Here is a 15,653-nt window from a genome sequence, read left to right on the forward strand (position 1 = left end):
GAGGATGGGAATGGGTAAGGATATACAATGAGTATGGGCCATCTTGGGCACGACTTGAACTCAAGTGCAAGTTCAACTCAAGCTCGACTCGCTTAATAAATAAGTTGACCTTGAATTTGAGTTTAAACTTCAATGAGTCAAATTCGAGTTGCTTGAGCTTGACTTGTTTAAACTAGACTCGGTTCATGTCTTTCGTATTTGTTAACTTTTAGGGGTATGCCAATAATTTTTTATGGATTTTAATACCTTTACGTGGTAAGTGCAAAAACAATCCTTCTGAATAGTCCATTAATTCTACGACGATAGTGTCTGCCACACTGGATATTGTATGAGGAGACGACACAACCATGAAAAAGGAAAGCATAGAAACAAAAAAAAGAGTACCAACTAATGCAAATTTTTGGACAAATACTCTCAGTTGGTGAAGGACGCCGTTTCTTCTACTAAAGTTTTTAACTGAAGTTTCTGTACTCTTCTAAAAAACCGTTCACAGTGGAAGAGTGAATTTCTTTTGGTCTAAGGCAATGTACAGTTTTACAAAGGAGAAACTCATTTGGACCACATAAAAGGACCAAGCTTATAAATCAAACAACAATGTGAGCATGCCGAAGGTTTGAAGCGCGGTTGCCCTAGTGACCTTAGGCAATAACCATGAAGAGGTCCCCTTGAGAACTTCCGCAAAACTTCAGCTGAGTACCACCTCTTACCTACAACATTTTGTTCCAACCTCAGTTCAGCCAAGTTGTTATGAATGGTCTTCGTCTGTCTGATCCTGACAAACTTTGTTATCTATATCGGTGGCTTTTAAGGGCCGTTTGGCAGTGGAGACACTTTGTAAGTGTATCATGAATCCGTTCTAAAAATTGGGGCAGGTTCATCGGTTGATGAACATGCTCCAATTTTTAAGAAAGATTCAGTGTCCCTACTACCAAATTACCCCTTATGTAATTGGGAATGGGTAAATTCTAAACGAACTTGAAACAATATGCTATTATAACACATATTTATAATTGGATGCTCCTACTCCTTTGCGCTTCCTCTTTCTCTCTCAACTCTTCCTCTTTCTCTCTCAAGTGAAACTTACTCTCTGAGTGTCTGCTCATCCTTTAGAGGAAGCTTGGTTCCCAGGGTAAAAATTGGTCTTCTTAAATTATGGCGAATGAACTCGAGCAAATCCATTTATAAACTGTGAGCTAATCAGTCACGATTTTTAAACGTAATCTACACTGTCTTCTGAGATTTTTGGTCCAAAAATGAATACAAAATAATACTCACTTGGAAAGGGCACTTAACCTTCAACCTTCTAAAATACTTTGAATACGTATCCGTCCTTAACTTCCGGATGTTCCACTTGCACCTATGGATTTGGCTTGCTCAAGGTAGGACGCCTACGTACAGAATTCAAACAATGACTACAAATCTCACAGGTCACAAACCCTACCGTGCCAGCCATTTTTGCAACTGTATCTAGAACGTTTAAGGAAACAAAGTTTCTTATTGTGTATTGCAATAGTTCAAGCAAGGAAGATGTCTCGCCCCATGTGGAACGATACGTTAGGGTTGTAGGAATAATAATACAGCAGAAAATGTTCTACAAAGATCACGTGAACTTTTTCATGGTGTTGCATTGGCAAGGTACATTGATTGGGAGCAGGCACACTAAGGGCATCATTTGGCAAATGAAATACTTTGTGAATATTCCATTAATCCACTCCAAACTTTGTGATAGAATCATGAAATATGCAGAGTGTTCCCTCTGCCAAACGACCCTTAAGAGTTCTGTCCTAGAGCATTTCTCATCATCACAATTAAAAAGACACAACAGATTCATATTAGCTAACACAGAAGAGAGTCTGTTTCAGCTGGTCATGGTTTCAAACCTCGTTCTTGTTCATGGAGCAAAGGCGACTCCGACTTATATTGCTTGTTTGCGTGAAGATTCTGAGGCCCCGTTTGCTTCACCTACTTTCCCCATAAAGTTAAATCAGTTAATCTTAGGAAAAATTATTGATTTTTTCAGGCTGGATGAAACAAAACATCAACAGGGCCATTTTTTATGGGCATATTGCCAAATACACTTTACTTTCTCTGCGTGCTCAACTTGACATATAGCAAAGTGATGCCCTACCTGCTCTCATATGATTTCTCCTTCCTCATACAATATGCCCTTTTTGTTGCACCACTTCTGGCCCCAACAAAACTTTCTCATCCTGCAGCTGAGGATATATACTTTAGAGTCTTACACTGGTCACCACTTGAATTGTTGCTGGATAAAGAAACAATGATTGGATCTCCTTTCCCAATCTCCAATCTCGAACAAATTAAAATAAAGCAAAATGTTTCATGGTTATATTTTATGTCTTTCCTAAAAGAAAAGTTTGATTAATCTGCCATAGTTTTGGTAGCTAGCTCACATGCAGTTTGTACATTACATTTTAATTATTAGGTGGCTTAGGATCTGAGAAGTTTAAATTTGGTTGAGTGGGAAGAGCTTGGACCACTAGGTCAATCAACTTGATGGCATAAGCCAGAATCATCTTCTAGATATTTACCTAATAGCTAGCTACCTTATAGAATTAGGAGCCCAAACACACACACACACACACACACACACACACACACACACACATATATATATATATATATATATATATATATATATATATATATATATATATATATATATATATATATATACCTAATAGCTAGCTAGCTTATAGAATTAGGAGCCCAAACACACACACACACAGATATATATATCACTTGTAAACTTAGTGTTGTGGGGATGGTGAAAGTGCTTACTTTTGGCCCACAGATCAAGAACAGGACCCGTACCATGAGATTAATTTTCTTTTGCTCTTGGCTACATGCATCTTTTCCTCTTGAGAGGGGCAGAGAGGTGTATGGGTATGCAAGAATGAACATTCAACGAGAGAGAGAGAGAGAGAGAGAGAGAGAGAGAGAGAGAGAGATTACCACAGTGCCGGAGCCACAAGTGAGCCTACACGGGCTGCAGGTTTTCAATGAGGAGTGCACCTGGGTCCTGGGACCAGCCGTAAGAGCTGTCGTCACTAGATCCAGGTTTGCTTGTTGTATGCTCCCCTGCAAAAAATTTCTTGCTCCGCCATTGATTTACCATTGCACTCGACGTAGTCTGTCATCTATAATATTGTTCAATCCTTACTCCATCACTCCATGTCTCACATGGACGTCGGGAACACGATTTGAAAGCAGAATTGGCACCTTCGACCATCCCTCATGTCAGTTCGTGTCTGTGTGTGTGAGGCTTGAGCAAGTGCTTGTATGTGAATGCAAGCATGTTGGCATGTATGGATTGTAAGAGCATCTAACTAACAGGACCCGTAGAACATGTCAACTAGTTAAGAACAGCTAATTAAGAAAATGTGAACTCATTTTCAGTATTTCACTGGACATGTTGCTATTAATTTTAAAGCTAAAAGGTTAAGGTGCAAATTTCAAAAGCAGAAACAGAAGCGACCCTCCATTTGTCCTTAACCTTAAAGGAGCCATTGTACAGTACTTCACATCCTTCCCAGTTAACATATTCTAGGGACGCCTGATCACAGGCATGCTTTGAAGTGAGAAAGCATAACACAAAAATGAACATCCTTCTGCTCAAGGGAACCCTTCTCTTCAATGATGGAGGAGCTTTCTCTAAGGAAAGAACCCCAAGGATGGGGTAAGTCAGGAACATGAGAATTCATGGTTTGACCATTATATATATGGTTCATGAAATATGTGCAACAAAAAATATAAAGTTTTATGCGCTAATTATGATTGCTCACCAAAGCTCATCAAATCCTTATCCAAATTCATGATTGCTCACCAAAATGGATGCTGGGCATGGAACTGCGAATGAATATATAGCTTTTCACAGAATAAGAACGATATAAATAGCTAGGCGAAAGAAAGCAAGTGCAATATTATTAAATTATTACGCCGAAATGATGTGAACATGATGGGTCTCGTCAAGGCTGATGAAGAACCAGCATGTGTCGTCACATATCCACTCAAAAGGTCAAACATTCAACTCAACGTAGCTTATAGTTAAAAACCTTTTCTTTTCACAGTAAAATTCTTTGCCTTGGTCCACCTCATCTAGAAGGCATACTGTTTTAGAATATCACAATTTACCTAGAAAATTCCAGTGGAATCAGGACATTTTCAAAAGAAGAAAGCTCCCCTTATTTGTAGCCGCATGATATTTTCTCGAGAAAAAACGAAAAAAAATGTAGATTATAAGGTGATCTTTTTTCTCTAAGAACGAGATCTGTGATGACAACCCTTCACCAAGATATGATTTATTCCCGAAATGTTACCAACCCTGACATATATTATAATTAAATGATGCGTAGATCTTGAATGATTTATAGAATACTGAAATCTCCTTGCAACAAATTGAAATGCTCTTCCAGTTGTTTACTGAATGTTGCAAAGAGAAAAGGACGAGCACCTTTTTTAAAAAAAATTCACCTCCCTCCTCCTTGATGCACGCGGATATGTGGTCCAGTAAGAGAAAGCTAGCTAGCATCCCAAGAGCACCACTAATGTCTTTATTGTTGGTTTTGCAAATTAAGATAAAATAGGATAGCTTGGTCTGCAATTTATTAATTTCTTACGCTTTTTGCTCAATTATCGACGGGGAACCAATCATGTTTGAAGCAATTGTTCGTTTATCGATCAAAATTTTCAAATATCATTGACCACTATGTTAAGAGTGACAATGATGATGATTCTCCAAATTCTTTACTGTTTTTAATTGATTTTGCTGCTTAATTTTATCTCTGGGAGAAGATGATTTGGATCTATCTGTCTGATATCTATGTCGAATTTGATTCTGATTATTCTGGTTACAATTATAAGATTTCTTTTGCTGAACATTTGAAACCAGTTCTGTAGTTAATTTGTTTACCAGCTGATAGTAGTCAAAGTTGGCCATATGTAGCTATATATTATATATTCTTGGTATTTTATGTTGTTCACAATGAGTTATCTGTATTTATTTTCAGAAAAGAAAAGAAAAAAAAGTGCCCAGATTGTAATAAGAACATCGACAGTACAAATACGTAAGTAATAACTTACTAAAGCATCAATCAAATGCTAATATAACAGCGAAACAAAAATAATTCGGCATATTCTGCAAAGAATTTGACTGATAAGAGAAAGGGATTTGAGGATGTTGGTCATTCAAGCCACAGAATTAATGTTAAACCTCTCTCTAGATCTCTCCGTTTCATAATATATATAGTTAGCCACATGAAATGGCATCGTATAGATGGATTGGTGCTATTTAAAATAGAAAATGGAGGATTTTTTAATTGAAAAGAGAAAGGCGCATGAGCTCACCACCTTTATTCCCTAACCAACATGGCAATACTGCCCAGCTTTCCAATCCCTTGGGCAAATATTTATACCCATACCGAGGTAGCTCTCTCCTCGGCAATTGGTGGTAGGGTGGTCTTATATGCAGGAAGAAAACAGGTGGGTATTCCCTGTTTCTTCTCCTGAGGATCTCTGTCCATGGAGGTGACAGAAGAGAGTGAGCACACATGGGGGTTTCTTGCATGAGAGCTCATGCTCGAGGCTATGCGTGCTCACTTTCTCTCTGTCACCCCTCTTTACTTCTTCTTCTTTCTTTCATCTCTGCGTATACATGTGTTTGCTGTTGTATTAATAACTCCAGTTGGACTTTGCAACCGAGGATTCAGATAGTAGGAAATCAAAATGAACAAGCTTTTGTTGTAAGTGCCAATCCCTCTCTCACTCTCTCTCTCTTTTTGCATGTTTGTTTCATATATTGCATGTAATATGGATCAAAGGATGCTGCAGATTACTTTCTTCTGGTTCAGGATGCTGCAGATTACTTTCTTCTGGTTCTTGTGCTTCTGATGGAGCAGACTCCACACGCGCACACACATACACACATATACAGAGAAAAAGAAAGAGAGACGTGTTGATTGTACAGGCAGTATCTCGTGTTGGATGCTTCAGCGGATCCGACGTCCTTCTGGTGTTGTTTTCATACTTAAGAAGCGCGCCCAATCCGAATAACAGAATCCTGATTTCTTTTCCTTAAACAAATCACGCGTGCTTGTCTCTTCTCTCTCTCTCTCATCCATCGATGCCTTCCTGGTAGCGCTCCCCAGAAGGCTTAGGGAGGAGAGCAAATGGTGGCAGCAACCACTGGTGTTCTTTTCTCGCTGTCATCTTTTCGGGAGTGGTTCCCTTCTGCGGGCTGCCTCCTCAATCCACTGATTCGCCCTCCTCTCTCTCTCTCCCTTCCCCTCTCTCTGGGATCTGATTTTTTCTGTTCCAAATGAACGCATGACCATGTGAACGACGAAGCCTTAATGAAGATCGGCATCCAAATGATCAGAAAATTACCTGCCCTTGAACTGTTTCTGACTCTTCTTCTTCTTCTTCTTCAGATTCTAAACCCCAAAACAAGTAAAAAGCAGTCACACCCTTGCCTTGACAAAATGTTACCACGGAAGATCTGGATCTTTTCTTTTTCATCTTCTGAAGTCTGTGTAGGAGGCTGGAGATACACCAAGGAGCGGTGTGATTCTCCTTCTAGGCTTGTCGTCCCTTTCCACGCGCTCCGGGACGTTCGAAAAAGTAGTCCACACCCCAACGTGGGTTTGACATGACTGTTGCCATTCATGAACGAGGATGGTCCACAACCTACTTCTGTGTCGCTCTAGCTTATTGAAACTTGTACTTGATTTATAGTACTTATCCTGTTATCCAAGAGTTTTCCGCGCCAAAGAAATTTCTTTACTTCTTATACATATTCTTGGATCTTGATAATAATGGCAACAGTAAAAAGCTCAGATTTAAATCTTGCCCGAGTGAAAATCTTTTCTAATGCTTATCTTCTTCTGATAAAAGGGTTAATGTTTTCTTACCTCCCTTCTCCCAAGATAAACGTGTAGGTCTCTCTTTCTAGCCGACCAAAGAGAAGTAACTCTTCCACGCCCATCAACAATTGGCAGACCTAACCACAACCATTTGAAATTCCAAAGCCCTTTGCCAGCTAGTGTTGGAATCTAGTCTACATGCTGCATATAACACAAATAACTTTCTCAAGGTCCTCTGCCTTTCTTGTAGGTCAATGGGGGACGTCCCCTCATCTTCCAGTTGAAGTGTTCTACCATGTTCATAACATTTAAGGATTACCATCTTCATTCTATAGCTCCAATTGTTTTGAAAAACCATTTTTCCTACATGCGCTGTAGTAACTCAAGTGACTGTGTCCTATCATCTCCATAGCATCTAATGTATTGTTTTGAGAAGCGACGACTTAGTTATGACTTGTCAAGTTCACCTAATCTAGGGAACGTATGAGCTCTCTCTCTCTCTCCCTCTCTCTCTCTCTCTCTCTCTTCGTCTTTCATTCATTGTTGGGTGACTCTTCTCTCATTGTTCTTATTCTGTTTTATTGTACTATTGTCTTGTATATTTCATTATTTTATTTTGTTTTTACGGTTTGTTTTTATATCTAAGAGACTTAAATTTTGTTATGCACTTCCATTTTATGGTCTCCTCTTTCGCTCTCTCATAGAGAAAAAACAAACCTGATGACATACACCCATGACTATTGCTATCCTAGCAGTATAAAACTCCCCTCGTTGAACGCTTCCTCTTGCAAGAGTATTTTCCCAAATAAAATATCACTTGCTCCCCTTCTAAGAAGGAAAAGGAAAAAGCTCGCCTCTGCTAATCGGTGTTCTTATATCAAGCCATACATACTTGGTCTACTTACAAAGCCATGGAAGTAGCTAGCAGTAGCAGTTTCTTCTTGTCCTTGTTTATTTGTTGGACATGTTTGGTAAGTTAGACGCACGGACAGACATAAGATAAGAGTTGTGTTTACTATTCAGAGAGAGAGAGAGAGAGAGAGAGAGAGAGAGAGAGAGAGATTTTAACTTATCTCCACTGGTTTCACAGATATTTACGTGATAGAACCATTCATGATGTCTGACCCTCCACTGTTAACACGGCCCATAGATCATAGGCTAAATGAAATTCATAGAATAATGATAATGCTTTTACTAGTTGGACAAATTTAACCTACTTGTGATGCAATGTTAATGGGTATAGAACTCATCGAAAGCCCAATTTAAGGACAGGATTGATGGGAAAAGTAGAAAACAGAACCAACACCGTAGAAACATCAAAGATAAATGACTAGATAGACCTAAAGTCTTACTTGCGATGCAGTATTTTTCCCACTTTTCGAGATAACTTATTCATCTAATCTTAAATATAGCTGCAACAATCAGATCTAGAAAGAGGCCGGCCAGATGATACGGGTTTTTTTCTATAATATCGCTGAGAACTTAATGTTGCCGTTAGTTTACAACTAATGGCAATTGTAGCAACACTTTTGTGTGGAGATGCTATGCTATGCCCTTGAGCCCTATGTATCTGCAGATGAGAGTTGTTTTAGTAACTTAATTATTGCTTATTTGATCTTTTTTTTTTTATTTTCCATGGCTTGATGTTTATCTACCCATAAATCTTAAAATATTTTGCATTGGCATGTCGACGATGCAAATTCTCAGCTCAGTTATATATACATTTTGCAATAGAATTTCAAAATTGCCCTTATATTTACTTGAATTTAAATTAAAAAATAATAATAACGTACTCTTACTAAGTATCGCTTTTGTCACTACCAACAAGATATGGTTGTAAAAAATGAGAAGTTAAATATGAGCTCAGAAACCTGTGAATAATGCCTACATATGGCATACTCTTGCTAAGTATCGCTTTTGTCACTGCCAACAAGATATGGTTGTAAAAAATGCGAAGTTAATTATGAGCTCAGAACAAACAATGAAGAAATTATAACGTTTTCATGTCCTTCGTAGGAAGTAAAAAGCAAACCCGTTCTATATATATATATATATATATAGACGGAACCATATGCAAGTTTCCCAAAAACCAAGTACTTTTCAACGAGTACATATGAAACTTCAAGATAATTATTACGTTAAGGCATGACAAAAGGTCCAAAAACATAGTACCTAGATTTCAATCCGAAATACCTTAAAATAGCAATATCTTAAAGGGGGGACTAGTGATCAGAATGTTGAGTTTACGCCGTTGTTTGAGAATCAACAACATTTCAAATACAGCAACCTGAGGTGCACTTACTGCCTAATTCCATCAAGCTGTTGGAAAATAAAGTTGCCTACCACATATATTTCTATAGTAATTATTAATTTGAATGATAAAGAATAATGATTAGTTCTAAGTATGTTACTTTATGATTAAAGATGAAATGGCATATGTTAATAACATGTATTTCATATACTAGCTACCCATGTTTTTGGACTATCTTACACAATGATGAGAGTTAACCATAGATAAAATGTGATTAACCTAGATCGAGTGCCAACCCTCGCTTTCTTTTTCTACTTTTTCCTTACTGACAAGGAGAAAACAAGCATTGTGGCTTTGATGCCCCCACATTATTGAGCCAACATCTAGCTGCATATAACAGGAAATAATATGGATGAGATGTTTCCATGATATATTGTCGTACTTATGAAACTGCAATTTTTGTCTGCCCAAGTGTTGTACTGCAGGTATATGACACAGGCAGTTTGAAATTTTCTTAAATGTGTAATAGGATCTGTAAATATACAAGAAATTTCAGATTGGGATACCATCTCTCAGGATTTCAGCAACAAGTGTCAGTGGTGGAGAATAAGGATGTGAAGGATTTGAATAACATTAATAAGGAGACATAAAATATACTAATAAGAAGCATAGTGAGCTTAATCTAAAGTGAAATGCAGTTACCAATTGCTGTTTTTGGTTTAATTACTGAAAAGGGTGCGAAGAAGTGGCAACAAAAGCAGTTTTCTGTATATTCAGATATTGTGATTTCTGTTTATGTTAGATCGCCGTCACACTTTCATGCTGCGGGCATAGATATTGTGCAGGATGCTCTTTCCCTCGTACGCGCTCTTTCCTGTTCATTCTTCGTTTCATAATTGGCGTTTCAATTTTTACAGATCTTTTTTTTTTTCCACGCTTGTTCCTTTGGATGTTAAGTTTCGTCCTGACTGCTTTTGTTCCACTGAGGGTAATAATTTGCACGTAAACTTCTATTGGTTGCATTCTGTAGAATTTGTAACGGGACGTTCTTTCTGTCCGTTCCTCTTCTTTCTTTATTGTTCACACACACACACACATATATATATATATTGGTAGATTCCAGACCCTTAAGAGCTAGATCTGTAAGGAATCATCTTGATTGTTGATTTTTTCAAGATAAATGGTTAAGAAAAAAATAGTAAGAGAAAAGAGATCAGGAATTTTAATAATCAAAGCATTAATTAGCAACTTTTTCTCCTTGTTTTTCTTTGATCAATCATCTATTTCATAAACATTAATGACCAAGATGATTTATTACAGGTCTAGCACCTGACCTAAGGGTTTGGTACCTATCAATTTCTCTTATATATATATATATATATATATATATATATATATATAAGCATTTCTTCTTGAATTGTACATTTTTTTCTTCTTTTTCTTCTACTTCTCTCTTGCTCTCACATACACAGCCACATATGGGTTGATGTGGGCTGTTGCCTACTCCAGCCCTATAAAAAAAATTATTTTCATATTAGTTCCTTTAGTAGTTTGCTTATTTTTATGTAGTAGTGCCCCTTTCAAATTAGTGCCACTTCAGACAAAATTTCTGGCTCTGCCGTTGACACGTGGTTACATTCAAAAGGAAGTAGACTATCTCCATGCTCAGATGAAATCTGTTACAGTTTCAACGTCTGTATATATGACAACTGTGAGTTTACATTTCAAATTTCTGTAACATAAAAAAAGACTCAATAGTTTGCATCTGAAATTTGTGGATGTTGGTATGGTTACAGCACGATTATTAACGTTGCTTCTACATGACCTTGGCTGGTTGTAGGATGAATTTCAGATTCAAAATCTTGCATATATGTAGTGATGTACAAGACATGCACTATTATCTAAGTGACGTCCTCAAGAAGTTGCTAGTGGATTGCTTATATATATATATATATATATATATATATATATATATATATATATATATATATATATATATATAGAGTGTTGATCTTTCCAAAATGGAAAGCTGAGAGAGACTTAAGGAGAAAGAGAAGATATGATATTTTAGATGTTTAGCATTAATTAACAAATTTTCTCTTTGATTTCTTTCAGCCCTATGTCCTCGAAAAATCAACGGTCAAGATGATTCCTTACAGGTCATATACCTAAGGGTTGCATATCTACTAATTTCTCTCTCTCTCTCTCTCTCTATATATATATATATACAATTCTCATCCCATGAGTGTGAACTTGATTGATATCAGAAACTTTAATTAAATGTCTTGTATTGGACGCAAAAATTAAAGACAACAGCAGTCTAAAAAAGTATCAGATTATGTTCACAGGCTACAAAAACTTATTTACACATCTGCACTTGTCCATAGTGTCCAAGAGAATATTGTTGGTTTTTGGTTTTTGAGGCACCATGATCACAGGTCTCCATGCTTTGAAATTTGGAAACGAGGGGAATGACTGAAAGATGGTGAGTCATGAAAATCATGCGCAATATTGTTTACAGTGCACCTGATTTTCAGCGGACATGCATTCTTAGCCTCATCTGGGAAGACATGAATTGCAGTAGAAAACCACCAGTGAAATTGTTGTGTAGCTCAAGGTTTGTCCTTGCAAGGAAAAATTATTTTACTTTGTAGTTGCATTACCATGGTGGTTCTTATTTTTAGCGATTGCATGGAGATTATTCTACACCAACATATTTTTTTCATTAATCAACAGGTCCGGCCCCTAACAGATAAAGCAACCATAACGAGGTTAATTTCTGCTTCTACTCCAAAATATATTCAACATAATGCGAATAGCATGTATATATTGAATAAGTGAAGGATCTGTTATGTCCTTCGAAAGAGAATAAAGGGCTAGGGTGGATTGTTCAAGGATTGGTGTTGAACAAAAAGTTTATCCACCATCTCCATTCAACTTCATTAATTCGATCTTCAGTGGAAGTGGCACTCTTCTCTCCAGGTATATATTCATGAACCCATCAAATGTAAAGAAGAAACATGAAATATTTTCCTGAGTTTCTTTCCTCCTATCCTATAGTTACTGACCATAGGCAGTCAATTTCTGTGGCTTTAGCTCACTGTCAAGAATCTGAAAGGCTCAAATCATGTTATTCTGGAGAAGAACATCTCTCCTAAAATACTTTTGGACAATATCATTGCATGGCCAGAAAGATTTGATTAGCGTGACCCCTGTGTACAACGAGATATGAGATGCCAGAAGTCATTTACAGCTTTGGAAGGATGTTGTAGCTAAAAGTTCAGTGTGGAAGCGCTGATCATAGCATTAATTCATGCATGCTTCAAGAAAGATGAAAGGCATGTGTTCTTTCTGATCATGAACGGTTCATGCTTCAAAACTTCTACGAAAAATACTTGGTTTGGGCGGGAGATGAAGGGCATTCTCTGGATATCAAAAGGAAATCTTTCAAATATTGGAAAACGTGCAAGAATAACTGTTGAAGAATTGTACGTTCTCTTGAAATCTACACTCTTTTTTGGTTGAAAAGTTACGAACGCACAAGAACTTTTGAAAAAATTGTACTTTCTCTCTTGAAAACGATGCTTTAACTGCATAAACTTTGAAACTTAATTCTGTGCATTCTTATTTTACTTTTCCATCTATCAGTACTTGCTTCTGTTTAATTGTGTGAGCCTCACAAAATTTTTTAAGCCCCTTAATTGTCATTTCTATTCAAATGTTTCTTCCACTACCAATTTCCTCCTCGAGCAAGCCACAAGGCCAACGTTTGAGCGTCCACAAACGTGTGTTCTCATGCATGCACGTGTGTCCAGGGGGTTAGAATAGGTGTGCCAACATATACATACATATAGAGGAATTGAAATCACATATCAAGAACTGAAATCAGTTGTATATCTTTCTGACCGGATGTTTTTTTTTTTCATTTTGTGTCGTTAAAAATAGTCACAAAAGATGCACTGCGGATAATCAGTTGTTTGACTCCGGTCTTTAGCAATGAAGTACACCTTTTGCAATGTTTTTAAGTGACATAAAATAGAAAACAACGTCCCTCCAGCCACAAAAGTAATCAGATTATTTTATTTTTTTCTATATATAGATATATATAGGAAAATTGGAATCAGTCGGCTACCTCTATGACCGAATGATGAATTTTTTATATTTTGTGTCGCTAAAATTCATCACAAACAGTGCATTTTGTCACCAAAAACTGTGATCAAGAATTTGGTCGTTGCAAGCAATACAATGTAAAAAAAATAACTATATAGCTACAGAGGTAGTTGGCTTATATATATATATATATCGAGAGAGAGAGAGAGAGAGAGAGAGAGAGAGAGAGAGAGAGGAAGTCCGTAGTCCAATCAAATATTTCAAGTGCTTCCTACTCCAGTCATAACATAGTAACATCTGTCCATTATCGGTTTCCCAATTAAAAGCTGCAGGGTCCAGTCCACCCAATGCAGAGCGTTTTTATGAGAAGAAAAGTATTGATACTCACTTGGAGCACTAGATCTCATCTCCTACAGTGATATTTGGTCTTCCTTTATTAAGTGCACCAAATCCAATCTGGATCTGATATACAATGTATTTACCTTATTCAAATGCACGGTCTGCAGATTTGCGCCTGGCCTACTTACCAGGATACTAAAGTATAAATATTTAATTAGTGTTGCTAACATCATCTGCAAGAAAGTTGAAGAATCCTTGTGGTCACAACCTCTGGGTGCGTTTAAGATTTAAAATTGATATTGCTTTTGCAACAAAGTAGTGAGCGCGAACCTTTTCTGTTCTGTGGTAAATCTCCTACCTAACAATTAAGCCTTGGATTTCATTAAACGCGTGGTCTTCATTGATATTCTCCCAGTTATTATATACATAATATTTCGTTACAGATGAAGGAGATTGATGAGCATGCGCAACACGAGATATGCTTCATTGTTCACATGCGTTTTACTGTAAACGATGTCTTCATTAATATTCTCCAAGCAATTTCCCGCTGGTAGTAGCTATTGATTCGCCATATATAGAAGGAATTAACTCTTCAATCTAAATACCTTTTAGCATAACGTGGAGGAGCAAGGAAGGAGGTATGATTTAAGGACCAGCTAATTCTTATTAAATCCTTCAATCCTAAAGGCATTACTGTACATTAGGCAGTGGCGGAGCCCAATGATGACTGGTATGGGCAACTGCCCACAACAGCTTCACAAAGTTTACTTGTTTTTACATTAACAATTTGATATATTTTAGTGTTTATATATATAGGTGCCCCTAAAAGCATAAAACTTATTGAATTAGTGCCCACACCAGTCAAAATTTCTGGCTCTGCTATGAGGTCCTGAACTTTATTCTCAAACAATGTGAATCAATGACCAATCTTATTATATCTTTTTCCTTCTCTGAATTTTGAAAGGGAATTAAGAACCATGCACATGTTGAACAGCTAATATTTATACGATCGTAATCTCTTCTTTATATTGCAGTAGTTCATCATGTTTGCCTGGACACACTCACCATCAGTGGAATCTCCAATGACTCAGGCCTCCAATGTCTCAAAGGAAAGTCTGTGAAGACGGTATACAGTACAAAGTGCGCTTATAAGAAGGGAAAAAGTATTTGAATAGTAGTACTGGATTTGTCCTGTCGCAACAATGTGGCAGATGTTGAGTAGAATTTTAATCCATCCATGCGGGGTCGTTTGGGAACAACAACATTGCGTTACTGTCCCATGCATCTAACCCAAAAAATTGGTTGGATTGATTGGACACTTTAGAAAGTCTTTTATGAATCTACTCCATTTTTTGAGTAAATGCATGGACTAGTAAGATATTAAGATACTGTTAATATTGTCCCCAAACAGCCCCTAAATAGCAGGCTACATTTGAATTTGTGTAGTTCTTTTTCATAATTCTTTATTCCTATCCTGTCTTTGGGGTTATTTGTCTCTTCATTGATTGTAAATCTTGTTGGTGGACAAAGAGAACCAGCTGCAGCCTTGTGGACGTGGACAAACCGAGTCCGTTCGATTCTGGTGGGGCACAGTGGGGGCACCTTATGCTGGTTTCAACGTGTATAGGCTTTCCACCATCATCTCTTTGTTTCTTTTAGGAACATCTTGCATGCTTACTGCTCTCTCTTTCTCTCTGCATGTACTATAATATGTTCCTAAGAAATTCTGTAGGGTCATTAGTCACATGATTTTATGGGGAAAAAAAGGGGAATAGAGCATCTTATACTAAAACTTTTCCATTTTTTAAGTGTTGGGTATGTAAAAATACCCCCCCAAAAAAAACTCTCTTTGAAACCCCCCACCACCCCCCCACCCCAGGAAAAAAAAAAAAAGAAACTAAATATATAGTTTATACATAAAAGGACTTCCCTATGAAGACAAGATAAAATGCTTTAGAAATCTTTTTTGTCTGTGAGGGATGACGCGGTGGCTTGAGAGGAGGTGAGTTGGACCCCATACATGCAGCATCCTCGCAAGCCATTATATTCACCGAATGGAGTACTTGTGCTCA

This window comes from Nymphaea colorata, chromosome 1 (genome assembly GCF_008831285.2).
Source record: "Nymphaea colorata isolate Beijing-Zhang1983 chromosome 1, ASM883128v2, whole genome shotgun sequence".
Lineage (NCBI taxonomy): Eukaryota > Viridiplantae > Streptophyta > Magnoliopsida > Nymphaeales > Nymphaeaceae > Nymphaea > Nymphaea colorata.